Source organism: Saccopteryx leptura, chromosome 6 (assembly GCF_036850995.1).
Source record: "Saccopteryx leptura isolate mSacLep1 chromosome 6, mSacLep1_pri_phased_curated, whole genome shotgun sequence".
Classification (NCBI taxonomy): domain Eukaryota; kingdom Metazoa; phylum Chordata; class Mammalia; order Chiroptera; family Emballonuridae; genus Saccopteryx; species Saccopteryx leptura.
The window spans coordinates 61,040,430-61,054,469 of record NC_089508.1 but is presented as its reverse complement, the minus strand read 5'-3'; the positions used below and the strand labels follow the sequence as shown (position 1 = coordinate 61,054,469).

At 40.3% G+C, this 14,040-nt stretch overlaps 1 pseudogene; it reads left to right on the top strand.

Moving 5' to 3' along the window:
- Positions 1 to 11,049: 11,049 nt before the first annotated feature.
- On the top strand, positions 11,050 to 12,733 carry LOC136376217 (coiled-coil domain-containing protein 82 pseudogene; annotated as a pseudogene).
- The last annotated feature ends 1,307 nt before the right edge of the window (positions 12,734 to 14,040 follow it).

Genomic DNA, 14,040 nt, shown 5'->3' with positions numbered 1-14,040 from the left:
TCAATCAGATTGGATTAGAGCCTACACTAATGTCCTTATTTTAACTTGATTACATTCTTAAAGGCCCTGTCTCCTTAAAAGGCAGTCACATTCTGAGGGCCTGAGCATTAGGTCTTCATTATATGAATTTTGGAAGGGGGAAAAAAGATGCAATTCGACCCATAACACCTTCTAAGCAAGATTGTATCTCCGACAGTAAAACCAAAGAAAGCTGGCTTGAAGAAAGCCATGGGGTCATTCCCAATTCAGGCTTTTGTGCATTCTCATACCATCAATATTTGTATAATACCATAGTCTATATAAAACCAATTATGATACTTCCAAAATGCATGTCTGGTTATGTCTCCCTTCAGATAGAAACTATGGAATGTTTCCCCATGCTTTTAGGAAGATTTTCAATCCTTGCAGGGTTTACCAGATGTTCCAACATCTGAGTCTGCTTTCTGCACAGCTACAACTCCCTCACATACTTTGTGCTCCTGCTAAACTACTTGAGTATAACAGTTCTCCAAATAAGTTATGCTGAATTACTCCTAACTATATGATCCCAGAGGGAGGGGTGTGTGTTTTTTTCAACAAGTATTTAATTATCACCTTCTTTCTGAAGCTGTGCTAAGCTCTGGACAGAAAACAAAATCCTATGCTCACAGATCTCCTAACATGGAGGAAATGTCAGGCAAGTAAACAAAAATGACAATTTCTACATAAAAATACAATTGGTAGATGATGGAGTCTAGATGTATGCAAAAACATGTCAGGATATCAGAGGAGGATCTCCTTAAATTTACAGAAGGTTAGTTTCTCCACTAAAGTAAGATATCAACCTCCAAAATTAGACTAAGGAGAAGGGCAATTTACTACACAGCTTATGTGTTGTGTAAATACACTGCTGAAATAAACAAAAATGTGGTTCTGGTTATTGAGAATGAGATAAGTGACATCTTATATAACTAATAAAATGGAAATTGATCACACACCCTCCAAAATATGCAGAGGTCTCAGGTGGAAATGCAAATCCCTTCTTGCTAGCATGAGACCATCTCTGGATTGTTTTCATAATGCACACACAAAAATCACATGGCACAACCACTGTCCAAACCCCTCCACTGAGCCTGAGACATTCTAGTTCACTAATCGCCTGAAATTAGCAGCCAGAGTTGCCGATACACTAAAACAGAAACATGAGATAGGTAGTGAGGCTTGACTATTCACATTTAAAACCTCTAGGATGGCTCTCAAGCAGTTACCAGATCCAGAAAGTTGTAAAAGAAAACTGAAGAGAGAATAAGAACAGGCATTGCTAAGCTGCCACAGGAATAGAGACGGAAACCTTCCCTCTAAGACCACTTAGCGACGCCGGGAATCACCTATGCCTCTTTGTTTTAGTGTACAACTGAGTTCACTGTCAGAAAGGGAAATTCCAAGTGATAATAACAAAGAGGAAACATAAAACAAAAGAAGTAAGTGATGAGCTGACTGAGCAGTTATTCAACTGGATGAGGTGATATTAATATTAGTTCCCAGAGTTTGGGTTTTAATACCATGCAGAAACAGGGAAGGAGTCTTTTAGTGCACCTGAGGTGGGGAATAGGAAGGACCCCTGTATAAAGCCAGGGCTCTCAAAGGGCAGCAGAGAAAGGTAGACTAACAATAATGTACCCAAGGGCACACAGATCAAGGAAGTGTGTCTTCACCCACACTCTGAGTAAGGAAAAAGGTCAATCCCGATGGGGCATTAATCAACGTATTGCTTCTCAGTTATAAATTGACCTTTTAATACTTGGTCTGTGATAATAGATTGGTCACTTAAAGCAGTGGTCCCCAACCCCCGGGCCGTGGACCGGTACCAGTCTGTGGGCCATTTGGTGCCAGTCTGCAAAGAAAGAATAAATAACTTACATTATTTCCGTTTTATTTATATTTAAGTCTGAACGATGTTTTATTTTTTTAAATGACCAGATTCCCTCTGTTACATCCATCTAAGACTCACTCTTGACGCTTGTCTCAGTCACGTGATACATTTATCCGTCCCACCCTAAAGACCGGTCCGTGAAAATATTTTCTGACATTAAACCGGTCCGTGGCCCAAAAAAGGTTGGGGACCACTGACTTAAAGCATTTACTCTTTAAAATATCTGTGATACTACACTTTGTCAGCAGAGGGCGCTGAACGGACACTGCAGTGGGAAGGGGGCTTCTCTTCCAGATTCCTGTGTGCTGGGTTTCACTTTTTCTTGCTCTTGCTGCATGATTGGTTAGCAATGTGGGTGTATAAGAACTTCCAGTTCTTCACAGTCCCACAGTGACCTGGTGACTACCTTCCCGTGGCCCTCCTGTCACAGATACCATATGCTCCAGGCTTAGTGCCCTCAATGGCAACCCAAGTCCCTGTGTGCACCCACATAACAACCTCGGCATGACTGCACCCCAGAAGTTGTCTTCTGCCTGCCAAAGAGCTACGGACCCGCCCAAGTCTGGGCTTCCCAGTACCTAGAGAAACTTCCTTATGAGTTTCTTCTATGAGCTTGACCACATCTTCCCCAGTGAGGTCTAAACCCCAGCCTTGAGAAAAGCTCCTATTCTAAGTTTGTCCCTCCCTTTAACATTCTCTTTATATCTCGTTAGTTACTCTCTTATCATAGCTTAATAATTCCTTAAACTAACCTATTTAAATTATTGTGTGGTTTCTGTCCCTTGATTAGACCCAGCCTAATATAACTGAGCAGGTGGAAACACAAAAACATTAGTTTACATGGAGAAAAAGCATGCTAAATACAAATCACTATCCAAAACTTTGAAACTCACAAAGAAGCAATCCTTTTTGAAAAAGTGTTGTCAAACATAATTATGGGGCTTAGAACTTCAGTAACTTCTTAATAAAATAATTTAAAAGAAAAGGTTATAAATATGCTTAAAAGAAAATTGTTAGCTTAGAAGAAATGATCTTATTTTAAGGGTCTAGACAATTCAATTAAAAGACAAGGATGATGTCTGTTTTATCTCCTGATTTGGATGGTGTTTACATGAATATGTTCATTCTGTGAACAGTTACACAGCTATACTTTTATGATTGTACACTCTTATGAATGTATCATATATTACATATACATATATGTTTATAAAATATATGTATGTACATTTATACATAATTTTTAGGTAAAAGAAACTGGAAATGTTTTAGAAAGAAATCACTGGCCCTGGCCGGTTGGCTCAGTGGATAGAGCGTCAGCCCGGCATGCAGACATCCCATATTTGATTCCCAGTCAGGGCACACATGAGAAGCAACCATCAGCTTTTCTTCCCCTCCCTCTCCCTCTTCTCTCTATCTTCCCCTCTCACAGCCAGTGATTTAATTGTTCAAGCTTCAACCCCAGGCACTGAGGATAGCTCAGTCAGTCCAAGCATCAGCCTCAGATGCTGAGGATAGCCCAGTTGGTCCAAGTGTCTACCCCAAACAGGGGTTGCTGGGTGGATCCTGGTCAGGGTACATGCTGGAATCTGTCTCTCTATCTCCCCTCTTCTCACTTAAAAAGAAAAGAAATCACAATAAAACATTATTAATCAAAACTTTGGGGATATAGATAATACAGTACTTAGAGAGAGAAAGTTCATTACTTTAAATAACAATATTAATAAAGAAAAATCAATAAGCTAAGAAATTAGACAAAGAAAATGCAAATTTAAAAAAAAATAGAAGGAAGGGAATCATGAGATTAGGAAAAACATGCTTGAGAAATTGTGACTATTAATAGCTTCCAGTGTTAATTTGTTGTTGCTTTCATGGCTAGTCCTGTGCAGGTAGGACACCTACTCCGGCCCTGAAGGTTCTTTGTAATCTAGGCAAACTTGGACTTTAGTTTTGGTAGCCTCACTGAATGAAGGGGAAAAAAAAAAGTATTGGCCCAGGGCTCACCCTGAGACTGGGAATCTAATGGGAAACCCTCTTCCATTCTTGCTGGTCCCAAAAGACCACACCTTTCAGGCAAGGTTAGCCTGACCCCAGGGCACTGTCAGGGTTGGCTGGGTGCTGAGGGTTGCTGGGGTCACACTTACCTCCCTAGTCCACTTTTCCCTTAAATTCTGGCCTGATAGTTCTTCATGATCTTGTCATTTCTAGATTGTAAAACATGGCTTAGAAAATATTATATATAGTTTAGGTAGCATTTGCATGTATTTATCACAAGGGTTTGAATTACCTAGCCCAATATTATCAGAAACTAAGCCTCTATATTTGGTAAGATTATTAAAGTCTTTACACACCCCAACTTAAGGATAATGGTTACCTCTGGGATGGGAGAGAGGAAAAAGAGATGGAGATTGGCCTGTAGCTTTATTTGTAATGTTTTTATATCTTAAGGAAAAAAACCCCAGAAAGATCTGAAGCAAATTTGCAAAATAGTAACATCTGTTAAATCCTGGGTGTAGGTGGTTGCGGACATGGGTGAATTGCTTACCCAATATCCATTTGCTCTTTCTTTCTTATTAATGGGACCCCAATTTTGACGAGGTTGGTAATGTCACTTTTCCAAAATTCCTTGTGATTTGGAATGGCATTATGACCCAGTTTTGGCCAAAGAGAGGTAGGCAAAAGTCTACCAAGGGCTTCCTGATGCAATAAAACGAAAACAACGAAGTTCTATGTACGGAGAGGGCCCTTTTCTGTCTTTTTCTGCTTGGAATAGAAACAGTGACCGAGGCAGCCACCATTCAGATCATGAGGATGGAAGTGCCCTAAGAGGGTGCTAGGGGCGGGGAAGAAGCCAGGGTTCCTTGTGGGCATCTCTAAGACACCATATTAGTGTGAACTGTCTACCTCCAAACTCGTTATGGCAGGAATAAAAACTGTCTAAAGCCACTGTGATTTCATTTGACTGTGTTACTAGCTCCTGAGCCTAGTCCTATGTTGTGCATTGGCACATGGGTTTTAGTATATAATTTTATGTTGAAATGTCTCATAATTAAAATCATTTTAAAACTTAAAGAAATAACAGAAAATATAGAAAAGTAGAAACTATTTTTCCAGATGAGTGTGGCCTCTCTACTCTATAGACACTGGCTGAAGAGAATTAATAGCTGTATCAAGATGTTCCCTCTTTTGCCGAAAAGCTATTTATGCAGAATCCGATTCCTTTCCATGTTTGAAAAAAAATTCACAGTGGCATCATGTTCAGTTCTGCTGTGTCAGGTCATTTATTCTGTGGTCCTGAACACTAGTGGGGAGGAAGAGTGTCTTCTTGTCTGCGGGATACCACATTGCCGGCTGGGGCAGCTAAGCAGGTTTGACCCCTGTTGCATCACTTCTACAGCGCTTGTCCGCATCATGTCAGAAGGTGAATCACACTAGGGTGGGTTTCTGCAACCAACCAAAAATAACTAGGCAGTTGAGGCAGAAACAGAATGTATGAGAAGGAAGCTCACATCACTGAAGAGGAGGCTGAGGAAATCAAGTGGGGTAGAAGCAGAAATAGATGTCTTCAAAGATGTTAGTGGCAGGACCAGCTCAAGGCTTTGGCAGATCACTGATTGAGTAAATGATTCTACTTATTATTTTTCCTGTGACGCTTGAGTCCAAATCCAAAGGTGTGTGTGTGAAAGAAAGGGGAGGTCGACCTGGAAATGCTGAGGTTGCCAGTTCGAAACCCTGGGCTTGCCTGGTCAAGGCACATATGGGAGTTGATGCTTCCAGCTCCTCCCCCCCTTCTTTCTCTCTGTCTCTCCTCTCTCTCTCTCTCTCTCTCTCTCTCTCTCTCTCTCTGTCTCTCCCTCTCCTCTCTAAAATGAATAAATAAAAAAAATTTTTTTAAATGAATAAAAAGAATTAAAAAAAAAAAGAAAGGGGGAGGGAGGGAGGGAGAAATAGAAATATTTATACATGTTAGCTAAGCATCAGCCTTAGGCCTTTTTGTCTGCTACCAGGATTTGGATGTGAAGAATATAATGAACACAGCCTTCAGGTTCTGAAAGGAAGAGATGTCACTGATTTGTCACAGGACTGCACACATTTAGGAGTGTTATTGCTCTGAAAATAATTTGGGCCATAGTAATGAAGGGGTCTGGATACGGGGCGGCTAAGACAATGACAACTATCTATTGCTGAAATGTATGAGCAGAAAGAAAATCACTTTGTTATGTTGTTATTTTTTTTATCCTAGAGATTGCCTTTGCCATTATTTTTCTACACTATTGAATTATACAAATACTGCTAATGTAGAATACTACTTCTGCAGTTTGAAAGTGTATTTCTAAATTTCTTGTCAAATGAATACACAGGTGTTATTAACAAAATAATACTGTTCAAAACAAGGACTTGATAGACATTAACTCAGACATTAAAATCAGAGACAAGAAACCTTTAAACCTTTTTTTTTTTTTTTTTTTTTCATTTTTCCGAAGCTGGAAACAGGGAGGCAGTCAGACAGACTCCTGCATGCGCCCGACCGGGATCCACCCGGCTGCCCACCAGGGGGCGATGCTCTGCTCCTCTGGGGCGTCGCTCTGTTGCATCCAGAGCCATCCTAGCGCCTGAGGCAGAGGCCACAGAGCCATCCTCAATGCCCAGGCCATCTTTGCTCCAATACAGCCTTGGCTGTGGGAGGGGAAGAGAGAGAGACAGAGAAGAAGGAGAGGGTGAGGGGTGGAGAAGCAGATGGGCGCTTCTCCTGTGTGCCCTGGCCGGGAATCGAACCCGGGACTCCTGCACGCCAGGCTGATGCTCTACCACTGAGCCAACCGGCCAGGGCTAAACTTTTTTTAAGAGGGCTTTTTAACTATGTCCTAGGCTGTAGCCCATAGCCTCAGTGATAAGAGTTAATATTACAAAAATTCAAAGATTATCACAAAGTAAAATGTTACCTTATACTATCATTTCTTTAAACAAATACACTATCTTAAATCAATAAATATGTAGACCATGACATCCTACATACAATAAGTTAGACTTACTTTTCTTTTTCTTTTTTTTTTTTGTATTTTTTCTGAAGCTGGAAATGGGGAGAGACAGTCAGACAGACTCCCGCATGCGCCAGACCGGGATCCACCCGGCACGCCCACCAGGGGCGACGCTCTGCCCACCAGGGGGCGATGCTCTGCCCCTCCGGGGCGTCGCTCTGCCGTGACCAGAGCCATTCCAGCGCCTGGGGCAGAGGCCAAGGAGCCATCCCCAGCGCCTGGGCCATCTTTGCTCCAATGGAGCCTTTGGCTGCGGGAGGGGAAGAGAGAGACAGAGAGGAAGGAGAGGGGGAGGGGTGGAGAAGCAGATGGGCGCTTCTCCTATGTGCCCTGGCCGGGAATCGAACCCGGGTTCCCCGCATGCCAGGCCGACGCTCTACCGCTGAGCCAACCGGCCAGGGCCGTTAGACTTACTTTTAAATTAAAAAAATATTTTTTCATTGATCTGAGAGAGAGAAAGGAAGGAAGAGAGAGAGAGAAAGAAGCATCCACTCATTGTTTCACTTAGTTGTTTCCATTTAGTTGTGTACTCATTGATTGCTCCTCCTAGGTGCCTTGATTGGGGATTGAACCCATGACCTTTGGCACACCAGGTCAATGTTTTATCCACTGAGAAGCCCTACTAGTGCACAGTTAGATTTACTTTTGAAAAAATGCTTTGGAAATTACTTTCTGAAAGTGTTCAATATTTTTTCATCATTTTGAACTTTATTAACTACAAGGAAATTTTGTTTCTCTTAAAACTTAGGTTGACATTTCTATTTATTTTTTAATCTGTCTTTTTGATGTGCAACCAAAACTGCTGAATAACAAAGCAGAGCATATTTAAAGCTTAAATGTATGAGAAAACAGTTCTGGTTTGCGGTTCAGAATAATGCACGAGCACTCACACATTTGTCGCTTCTTTCTCCAGAGACTGCGTTAAGATGAAACTAAGGAATAAAAAAGGACAAAGTCAACACTAAGGAAGGGGATGAGAAGGGACCAGAAATAGATGAGAGATTTCAATGCATTTATGCAGATGAAAAGTGGATCAAGACTTTCACTTCTGGGAACATAGTAGGTTAAATGTTCTCAAGGGTTCTGCTGCTAAAAACTAAGTCTTTCATAAATTACAGCAAACATGATTTTAAATATAGTGCTGAGATCACAATAAAAAGAAATCAATAAAAGCCAGACACCCAAAAAATAAATATAGAGGAGACAGTGAGGGATAAGGTGGCCCTGGCTGGTTGACTCAGTGGTAGAGCGTCAGCCTGGCGTGCAGGAGTCCCGGGTTCGATTCCCAGCCAGGGCACACAGGAGAAGCGCCCATCTGCTTCTCCATCCCTCCCCCTCTCCTTCTTCTCTGTCTCTCTCTTCTCCTCCCACAGCCAAGGCTCCATTGGAGCAAAGTTGGCCCGGGCGCTGAGGATGGCTCCATGGCCTCTGCCTCAGGTGCTAGAATGGCTCTGATTGCGGCAGAGCGACACCCCAGATGGGCAGAGCATTGCCCCCTGGTGAGCATGCCGGGTGGATCCCAGTCGGGCACATGCTGGAGTCTGTCTGACTGCCTCCCTGTTTCCAACTTTGGAAAAATACAAAAAAAAAAGGTAAGTGTGCCTGACCAGAAGGAGGGAATAGTTACCACTTCATCCTTCAGGCCATGGAATTTTGCATAATAAAAAGAATAGGACATACAGGAAAGCGAGGACTGGGGAAAAACACTCCAAACCTGTAAGGTCTCATATTTTTTCTGAAATATGGCCCTGGCAGGTTGGCTTAGTAGTAAAATGTCAGCCTGGTGTGTGAGTTGAATTACTGGTCAGGGCACACAGGAGAAGTGACCATCTGCTTCTCTAACCCTCTCCTCCCCCTTCTCTCTCTTTCTCTTTCCCTCCCACAGCCATGACTAGATTGGTTTAGGCACATTGGCCCTGGGCACTAGGGATGGTTCTATGGAGCCTCTGCCTCAGGCAATAAAAATAGTTCAGTTGCAAGCATGACCCCAGATGGGCCGAACAACAGCCCTAGGGGTTGCTGGGTGGATTCTGGTTGTTGCTGGGTGGATTCTGATCGGGGTCCATGCAGGAGTCTGACTATCTTCCCACCTCTCACTTGGAAAAAAAGAAAAAAAATTTACTGAAATATATAATAATAAAATTAAATACATGTTTATGTATATAAGTGCTACCGACATTTTAGTTTTCTCATACAGATGATAGCAATCACAAACAGCACACATTTGCTTTCTGTGGTGAAGTGTTGGAGTTTCTGGGTCATAGAAAAGAGTTAGAAGGAAGGGCAACACGCTCAGGCTAAAACATTGTGACCCAGAGGTGGTGTCTGTTTTTCTTTGTTGGAAAGATTCATTGTCCATTTTTCTTTCTTTTGCTGTGACTTCAAATAGAAACTCTGCCTTTGTTGTTTCCTAGGTTCCTCTTTTCATAAGAAAGCTGCAGAGGTAACCTCAGATGGGGCCTGACACCGGGTGCCATCTGAGACCTGGCGTTGTCAGCTCTGATCCCTGACAAAGGCTCCCAATCCCAGTGAACACAGATGAGACCTGGGATGTACCCATCTCTCTTTCCTTTGGATTTTTTCACAGTGTTGTCTCTGATGGAATGAAATGTGAACTCCTTTTTTCTTGGATATTATATGTTCACTCCTTTCTTTTAAATTAATAATTCTAAGCTTCTCCTCAATACATTAATACCTTGTTTTGTTTACTACTTGGATTCATAGAACCAGAGTGTTTATTTGTGTTTGGAATGCTGTTTTAAATATTTATATTAAGAAGAATATACAAGCTTTGAGAACAGTGCAATACATGCTCATAGGTTATATGAATAACTTAAAGAAAAATAGAAGTTGGCCTGACCAGGCAGTGGCGCAGTGGATAGAGCATCGGACTGGGATGTGGAGGACCCAGGTTCATGACCCCAAGGTTGCCAGCTTGAGTGCGGGCTCATCTGGTTTGAGCAAGGCTCACCAGCTAGAGCTGGCTCGAGCAAGGGGTCCCTTGGTCTGGTGTAGCTCCTGGTCAAGGCACATATGAGAAATCAATCAATGAACAACTAAGGAGCCACAACGAAGAATTAATGTTTCTCATCTCTCTCCCTTTCTGTCTGTCTGTCCCTATCTGTCCCTCTCTCTGACTCTCTATCTCTGCCACAAAAAAAATAAAAATAAAAAAAATAAAAGTTGAAGGGCACACGAACGCACGTGCATGTGTGTGTGTGTGTGTGTGTGTGTGTGTGTGTGTGTTGTGTAGCTTTTCATGACACACTGTGTTACTGTGTTCAACAGAGTGGCTTTTTTTATCTGAATTTTACTTCAAGCATAAAATATAGTCAAATTATGGGTAAGAATGTATACTTAAATATACATTAAGAAATGTATACTTAAGTTCATTTTTAGTGTTGGTGATTTTATTGTAAATATGTAAACTTGTCCATTACAAACAAAACAGAAAAGATTGTGATGATTGCAAAATGCAAGATTGCCTTAGAGGCAAATGTTATTAACAGCTTTGCAACCTGGAGATGAACGGTTTGGCCCATGACAAATTAGTGAGCTAAATCTGAGATTCACACACTAAGCTAGGACTTTTAAAGGGGATTAAAGTATTATTCTTGGCTGTAATTAACCAAATTTAGGCTCTCATGATTCCAACAAACTATCTTCTTCATGATCACAGAGACATAAATTTTAAACAATATATTAATAAATCAAATCTTGTGATATATAAAAGGATCATACATCACAAATAAGTAAAGATTATTCTAGTAATTCAAGGTTGGTTTAATATTTGTGAATCAGTTCATGTAATTCATCAGAACAACAACAAAAAAAGGGGGTAAAACATAAGATCATCTTAATAGGTATAAGAAAGCATATAATAATTTCTCCTAGCAACTCGAGTGGTGGTTTCGCGGGTTTTTGGCCCTTCCCACCCGACCCATGTTTGTTTTCTGCGTGTGGAGCTCCTCTAGGGTGTAGGGGTTTGTGTCGTCCAGCGCACGTCATCGAGGAGGGTTGTCTAAGGTCCTCTTCCCTAGCTGCGGTGCTCCTCGCTCTCTGAGGCAGAGTAGCTGACTGGCAGCGTCAGCGCCGGGTACCTGCGCCCACCTGAGAGCCAGAAGCTTAAGTGAAAATGATACATGTTAGAAGACATGAAACAAGGAAAAATTCTAGAACTCAAGAGCATGAGCAGAAATCGCGAGTTGATTGGAGACGGACTAAAAGAAATAGTATCTCACAGTTACTTGATAGTGATGAAGACACTGTAGTGATGAAGACCTCGATAGTGATGAAGAGCTTGATAGTGATCAAAGTGTTGACAATGATGAAGAGCTTGCTAATAACAAGCCAGAAAATGAAAGAGAGTTCAAATTAGTTAAAGTTGAAAATGAAGGAAACAACTGTGAGCATCTCATTGACAGTGACAACAGTTCCACATATGAAGAAGAAAAGAACAAAACCAGTCATAGTAGTATTGACTTAACAGATCATGAAAAGCATTCAAGTCAAGAGGCTGATGACCTCAACAAACACACTGAACAAATGACAGAGGAGGATTTAGAAGAAGAACACATTAAGCGAGGGAAAAGAACAAGGAAGTCCTCTGTGATGTATGACAGCGATGAGAGTGATGAGAGTGATATCCTAGTTAGAAAAGTAGGTGTTAAACGTCCACGTACAGTGGTTGAAGATGAAGGTTCTTCAGCGGAGATAGAGCAAAGACAACCTGAGAAAACTTTAGCTGCAAGAAGGCAAGAAAAACTCCAGAAACTGAAAGAACTCTCAAAACAAAGATCTCGTCAGAGACGCAATAGTAGTAGAGATTTTGAGGACTCTGAAAAGGAATCCTGCCCAAGCAGTGATGAAAATGAGGAGGAGGAGGAGGAGGAAGAAGAGGAGGGAGAAGAAGAGGATTATGAATCTGATGAAGATGGAGATGATTATATTATTGATGATTTTGTAGTACAAGATGAGGAGGGTGATGAAGAGAATAAAAGCCAGCAAGGAGAAAAATTGACTACATCACAACTGAAATAAGTAAAACAGAATTCGCTTTATTCTTTTAGTGACCACTACACTCACTCTGAAAGAGTTGTGAAGGCTCTTCTGATCAATGCTTTAGATGAATCATTTCTGGGAATTCTGTATGGTGGCACCAGGCAAAAATCATATGCACAAGACATGTTGACATCTCTTCATTATTTAGATAACCGCTTCATTCAGCCTCTTCTGGAGAGCTTATCCTCTAGAAGTCATTGGAAAGAGCAGTATAAGGAGTGGGTAGAAAATTATTCCAATGTGAGTATTGACATAAGGAATGCTGAGAATTGCTCCTGCCAGGCTTGTGGATTGCATCACTCCTGCAAATTCTCAGTGCGCCTGTCAGGAAAGCTGTACAACACCAGGACTATGGAGACGGATGACTTCATGTCACACGACGAACAGGTATTTTTTGTTGGCAGAATTTTTGCTGGACGTACCAGAATTTATCATAGTCTGAAACATTTTAAATTCAAGCTGTACTAAGAATGTTGCTCCATGGAAAAGATAGGAGAAGTTGAGGATGAACAAGTTAAAGAAACAGTGGAAAGAATTTTCAATCAGTCCAAAGAAAGTGGCTGGATTAAGAAGAAATATGATCAACTTCAAGACTATCTTAATCAGGCGGATTACTTTCAAGATGAGAAGTTTGACTTGTAACACATTTCCTTCAGAGAAGATTTTATAAATTCCTGAAATTTGAAGAACATGAATATTATTTCTCTGTATCATGTGACATATTTTATATAATATGTATATCTTCGTGGCAGTACATCTTGTTTTAAAACATATGTTCATCTCAGTTTCCATGAAGTGGCACTCTACAGTCTAATAAAACTTTCATCTGCTGTACGAAATAAAAATAAATAAATAAAATAATAAAATAATAAATAATTTCTCCTAACAAATTAGGAATAGAGATAAACTACCTTAATCTGATGAAAATTATCACTATAAAAATCTACAGCCGACATGTTACTTCATGGTTGAAATCATGAAAGCATTTCCCTGGAGATGCAAAATAAAACAAGGATGCCCTCTTTCTTCACTTTCATTTCTCATTGCACTGGTTCTAGCCAATGCAATAAGGCAAGAAAAGAAATCACAAGGATTGAGAAGAAAAAAATTCATACTGTTCCATTCACAAATGATATAGATGTATACATAAAAATCTTAAAACATCAAAAGGTAATTTTTTAAAATATTAAGTAAATTTAGCCAGGTCCTTGGATCCAAAGTCAACATATAATAAAACACTTATCTTTTTATATGTCAGAATAAAAAAAGCAATATGAGATATTTTAAATGATGCCATTATAATATCTTCAAAAAATTTAAGCCATTAGGGAAATACAAGTAAAAAACACAATATTACATCATTACCCAGCTACCAGAATGGTTGTAATAAAAAAAAAAAATCAGATGATACAAAGTGATGGCAAAGATGAGGGGCAAGAGTAACTCTCCTTCACTGCTGGCAAGAGTGCAAATTTGTACAACTGCTTGGGAAAACTGTTTGGCACTATCTAGGACAGCTGTATATATATCATATATATACTATATATATACACACTCACATTTAGATATATACACAGTAGAAATGTATACTTAAGTGTATCTAAAAATATGTGTAATAATGCCTATTGCAATACTATTCCAATGTCCAAATATTGGACAGACCATAATTTTCCATTAACATTAAACTAGATAAATAAAGGGTAACATTTTCTTTCTTTTTTCTAAGGAAGAGTCACTTTTTTTTTTAAACTTTTCTATTGATTGAGAGAGAGAAGCATCAACGTGCTGTTTCACTTAGTTGTTTCATCTACTGTACACTCATTGACTGTTTCTCATATATGCCCTGACTGGGGATTGAACTCACAACCTCAGTACGCCAGAACGATGCTTTACCTGCTAAGCCACACAGCCAGGGCCAAGTGTGATATTTTCATACAATAAAATACTATGCAGAAACAAGAAGAAATGAAATATTAGTATATCATCAACACGGATAAATCTCACAAACATAATGTTGAACAAACAAATCTG